The sequence below is a fragment of the Lolium rigidum genome, chromosome 5 (genome assembly GCF_022539505.1).
Source record: "Lolium rigidum isolate FL_2022 chromosome 5, APGP_CSIRO_Lrig_0.1, whole genome shotgun sequence".
Lineage (NCBI taxonomy): Eukaryota > Viridiplantae > Streptophyta > Magnoliopsida > Poales > Poaceae > Lolium > Lolium rigidum.
In genome coordinates this window covers 98,961,930-98,967,802 of record NC_061512.1, presented here as the reverse complement: position 1 = coordinate 98,967,802, position 5,873 = coordinate 98,961,930, and the positions used below count along the sequence as shown (strand labels likewise).

At 48.7% G+C, this 5,873-nt stretch overlaps 1 long non-coding RNA gene across 1 annotated transcript; it reads right to left on the bottom strand.

The window, feature by feature from the left end:
* Positions 1-409: 409 nt before the first annotated feature.
* On the bottom strand, positions 410-2,211 carry LOC124653657. Its single transcript, XR_006987984.1, has 2 exons — positions 1,244-2,211; positions 410-988 (listed from the first exon to the last, which is right to left on the bottom strand). It is a non-coding gene; the product is annotated as an uncharacterized LOC124653657 (long non-coding RNA).
* Between the last annotated feature and the right edge of the window lie 3,662 nt (positions 2,212-5,873).

The following is a 5,873-nucleotide window of genomic DNA, read 5'->3' as shown; positions in this document are numbered from 1 at the left end:
AAACCCTAGTTCTTAGTTGTTTGCTCTGCAAAACTATTGAATTCCCTACACCATATTGCTTGATATTGTGTAGATCTGAACGTCTTGTGTAATCTCGTTGTTCCATTGGGAATTAGAAGGTTGCAACTTATCGCTTCGTGGTCGGCGGCTACGTGCGCAAGCGTGTGGAGTTGCGAATATCTTGCGAGTTGAGAGCATGTTGCATTGGCGACAGGGACCAATCGAGAGATCTCGTTGCGTAATACAAGTTATCATCCACTTCATCAAGTTACCTCCGCTGCAATCACCCCGTGATCATCATCACCACCGTTGCTTACTGAGAAGATCGGGCCACGCCTTATCACAAAGGCTCGCAATCCAACTTTTATTCTTAAACTAACTTGGTCATTTTTTTGCTTTTTGAGAAATACATATTGATGTGAGCTCTATTGATAACCGCTCTCTAAGAGAAGACGCTTGCAAGTTGATAAATCTTAATCCTAGATATAAAGCATTATATGTTGTACTTTGAGAGAGAAAAATATTTAAGCAACATTTAACATGCCCTCTAAGAGTAACATAGACAAAATATATCTAGTCTCAATGTCCATCAATGAATCAAACTTGGTTTGTGCTTTTGATTACCAAAGAACCTTCACGCAGAAGAAAAAGTAGTGAACTATTTATAACTTAGGAACTTTGATGTGAGGACAAAAATTCAGAGCTGTACCTTTATGTTTCTGCAAACTTGTTAATGCGACAAAATAATTGATCAGAAACTGCTACGTGTAATCGGTGAAACTTTATTTCGTGTAGAACTGGCACTTCCTAACATACAGGCAGCATAACAGCCTTTGACGATCACCAAGTGTATAAAAAAATATAAATCTTCTCCGGAGTTGTCTTAACAAATAACTAACCTGCTGTAGCAGCATGAAGAGTCAATGCATTTTATTACTCTTCCCATCTCTCACACTTGACGATCAGATTGTGCTACTTGATGAACGGACTGCCGCATAAATCTCTCCTCAGAATCTACCATGCATATTTAATACAACATAACAGAACTTTGTTTGGAAAGGAAAATTCATATAGCGCCTAGTGAAAAAAACAGTAAACTTAAGAATAAAGCATTATCTATCAACTTCTACAGGGAACCAAGACATAATTAATAGCTGTGAGAAGGATACAGTGGAATAGCAATCCAATCCAGTAGTAGAGAAAGTAATTAAGCTGACACAACCAATTAGTACGTCTTAATTACCTAATGTTGAGGCCATGCCGATTGCGTAATCAATGAACTAAATTCAGGGAAAACAACTTGGAGGAACCATACCTGCTGAATCCCTTGATACTACAAAAAAAGGTATTGGTGATGCTAGACAAAGCCTATTATATATTAGATAATATCAAAAGATATCAAAGCATGTAAGATATTTTTTTAATCCAGCTATTATGTGTACTCAAATTTTAATCAGAGCATAAAACTGGCAATTTTAACAAATTAAAATGAAACTGAAAACCTAAAAAAAAAAGCAGATCAGAGAAGACTAACCAATCTAATTGCTCTAATTCCCGTATTTTCTGGTTCTGTAAGATTTTTTTAATCCAGCTATTATGTGTAATCAAATTTTAATCAGAGCATAAAACTGGAAATTTTAACAAATTTAAATGAAACTGAAAGCCTTAAAAAGAAGCCAGACCAGAGAAGACTAACCGATCGAATTGCTCTAATTCCCGTATTTTCTGGTTCCCTGCTGAGTGATGAAAAAATCCCATTGGCATCAGAAAATCATGGAAGTTACAACAGCAAGAGGAGGTGGCTCGTACAGATCTGTGTCGCACCATCCCAGAAAAAGGAAAGGATACAAATCTGCAGCCAATAAATTGTGAGAAACCACGTTGTTCAATCTAAAAGAATTGACACTGAACAATAGTACATAGGATGACGTGAGAAAGCTCGGGGCGGCTCTCGAATCTGGACATGGAGCAAGGAGGTGCGGAGGGGAAGTAGATGTCTCGGAGAAGACTTCGTCCGGAGCTAGGCGGGGCGGCGACTCAAAACCCTAGCACGCAGGTGCTCTTAGAAGAAGGTCATCTGGATTCGATTTTTGAACACCGGCGTAGGTCCTCGACACTGGTGTAGACGATGGCGAGCGATGGCGGAGTTGGTGGGGAGTGGTGGTGCAGTTGATGTGGTGGGCGGCCAGGAAGAGGAGGCAGAAGCGTGGGGATGGAGAGGATCCACACAAGAGAGAAAGCACAGAGACAAGGGATGAATAGCACAACAACGACCGGGCCATCCAGGCCCACAAGTCAGCTATGCACGCACCGTCCAATTCCTTGGCAACAGCTTATATCTTGTATCTAATATTAAGAAGATACCAATTACATTCAACTCTCTTCAACAACGCAATACTCTAATAAAGATTACGGATGCATACAACAACAAAAAACAAAGAAGAATTACATAAAAAAAGTCCCGCTACGGTATTCCAGTCCCTAGCAACATCGGTGCATCCACCACCAAGACAACACCCGAACTCCATGCTCTCTAAAAGCAACGCCTCCAAGAAGGTAACAGTGCACAAACACTATCGTCGCCCGATCAGAAGATCTTAGGTTTTCACCCTGAAGATACTCCCCACTTTCAAAACAATGCCTCCAACAAGGTCATTGCCAGTTAAGACCAGACCTTCAATTTTCATCCTGAAAGGTAAGACTCTGAACTTCACCTGTATTTCCGCCCCCTCTTACATATTGTTGTTACGAAACCCAGAATACCAAGCAAGCCCCTCAACAACGCTAAAAAACTTGAACCTCCATAGCAAGTCCTTCAATCCGACCCTCATGGTATTTTTCGCCTCTAACTTCGCCATGGAGCATGTTTCCATATGTCAAGAAAGAACAGAGCTTCCCGACGCTCCCTCCAGAACCAATCGGCCGGAATAAAAGCACGGGTGCATCCGACTGAATCACCACCGATCCAGCGAACTCGGGCAAAAAAGCGCCGTTACATCCGCCGGCGGAGCTTTCCGAACACACCACTCCGGCCGGATCAAGAGGGACCGACTTCGCGGAAGGTCTCCATCTTCGCACAAGAAAGGCCCTAGGACCACCACCTTTATTCATGCCAGGTCAGCAGCCCCCACACCACTAACCGGCTGCGGAGAAGATGACCGACCATGGGATCCGACACGGTTGCGGGGCAACAGGCGAGTAGCCAGCAGACCTGCAACGGAACGAGCATACGCCGTCTCGGGCGCGAGCAGCTGGGGCCCACTGGCCCAGATCGAGCCCAGATCCTGCACCGTCAGCGGCCACCTCCGCCCTTCGCAGCCCATCGCGGCGCCGCCCCGCGCTGCATCACCGACCACCGCGCCACCTCGGCCGCACGCCTTCACCGCCTCAGCCTACCGCACCGCCGCAGCCCTCCACTCCGCCCTCTCTCCGCGCGAAGAGGAGGCAAGAGAGGTTTGCCACCTGCCCTCCGCCTTCGGCGGCCGAGCGCCGCCACCCCCGCCGGCGCTGGCGGCGGCAGCGGCAAGGGGAGCTTGAAGATCGGTTGTTTGGCGGAGGTGTAGGGCGCCCTCCGAAACCGCCCGCGCGAGCGGCCCGGGAGGGAGGGGAGCTTTTCCAGCTGTTCCAAACTTAGGAATCATGTTTTTAGTGTGTAGATTCACTTCTTTTAGCTTGTATCTAGTCAACTGTAAAAGCAACTATAACATCTTATATTACTATACGGAGGGAGTATTCAAGTGAAGCGCCTTGCCCCCATTGAACGGTAAGAGGTGTTGAAGGTGCACTATAAGCTTTTACGGTACAAGAGGCCGGGGAACAGGCAGAACAAATACTCGAAAAATCCTTTCCTGTTATGTTGAAAGAATTATTTGCCTTTCTTCCCCACAAACGCGAGAGTTCCTGCCCGGAATGGACAAACGCTCATCTTCGTGCCTTAGTCAGCCGACGTTGCTTCGGCAGGAAGCCACCGCCCTATTCCACGCGTCAGGCTCTACCCGTGCCCAACCGGTTCTCTTTTTGCTCCGGCCAAGGGCTAGCGTGGCCCCTGCCGGCCGCCGGCCTAACCCATATAGCTCCGGAGCAGCTCTAGGCACCTCGAGCTCCTCCCCTCTCTCGACGGCTGCTCTTCTTTCCTTTCATGTTATGTTGCGGTTTACAAAGAATTGACCGTAATCAGGACAATGTGGTGAGAACCCCAACCACTGCGGCGGAATTTTGTTGTAAGGTGTATCGGTACCGATTGAGGTGAAATGTCCCAATGTCAAGCTTAAAGGTCACCCTTAAATCGACCCGGAACCTTGTATCTGAGGTTCTAGCGTCTCGCTTTAAAGGTCCCTGCAAAAATAGTTACATGTCAGACTTATATGGGATCTATTTGATACAATATTTTAAGGATTTTGCTAGTTCTTCGTGCTCAGTTAAGTCGTACGTCATTAGATTTGTTTCGTGATTTGTGTTAATTGTTAGTTGCAACATATATTATAACTGAGATTTAATTGTTTATAGTCAATTGAGAAATAGCTACACCCATATTTTAAACGTTAACGTTTTTAGATCATTTATTAGGGGTACCGGGCTCTTACCAGATTCGTGCCAATCCAGCGCCGGCCATTCACGGTCATGGTCGTGCTCATGCGGACCTTGTACAATGCGCCTCCAACAGTCCAACACTTCGGTCCAGCCCACAGAGAACCCATCTTCATTATTTGCGCCACATCCGACTTTGACGCCTCTTGCTGGAGACAAAGGAAGTCGGCGATTCAGACCACGCGCTCAGCTCCATCAGGAAACCCGCCGCCGCGCTGGCAGAAACCGTTTCTGTGGGCAGCCAGCCAGCCAATCCTGCTTCCTGCGGCCCTCCCTCCAGCCCGTGATGCCTGCTGGTGCCGGCTCGTGTCGCCTTCTCCTCCGAACGAGCCCCGTGATCAACCGGAGCGCGCAACCGGCCACCGAAACGCCAGCCGCTAGCGCCGTCGCCGAGCGCGCCGTCGCCGGCAAAGCATGCATGCATGCACCAGCCCGTTCATGGGAACGCGTGCGCCGCCGGATCGACGTGCTGCAGCTGCGGCCACGTGACCTGCACGACGGCACGCACCGACGCACGAGCAAGCTGCCGGCGCCTCGTGCTAGCTGTGTTGGATAATTAGGCACAATTTCCATGATTAATTCCAGAATATTAAGCATGACGACAGTAACTACTAACATGTGAAACTCGAACATACTAGATGTAGTGATCAACATGAACAAGTAGCATAGCAAGCAAGCACAACATCCATCGCTAAACGATCGAGATATGTCGCACGTCACCGATCCGGTGGAGGTGGCGGTGGAGGTGTAGCGGATGATGTCGCGAGCGAGTAACGTTGTTGATGACGGGGACGACGGGTCGAAGTAGACGGCGTTGTAGACGACGGTAGGCAAGACCGCCCGACTTGGACCGAAGGCGACCCGTGATGGAGAGCTTGAGCAGCCGCGCAGCAGCGCTTCCCAAAAACCCACTCCGCCCTCTCCCGTACTGAGATCGCAAGGACGAGCGGTTCCGGAGACTCGCTCTCCCGTTCGCCGATGCACGTCTGGCGCGCGGGATGGAGTAGGCTACGATGGCGGCGCAAGCGCAGAGAGGTGGAAACCCTAACTCGTGTATTAGATGATTTCTGCGGTAGTCGGGCAGAGATTATATAGGCTCGGAAACCCTAGGCAACGTGGGCCACGCCCACGTCGCACGAACGTTTCGAGTCGGCTACGTATAGCCCACGATCCGGGAGCGACCCGAACCGACTAATCTGCGACGCGTCCGTCTAGGACTCTGTTCGTTTTCCCGAGCCGCAAGTAAGGAAAGTCTCGGCTCGAGGCTCAATCCACTCACCACGAGC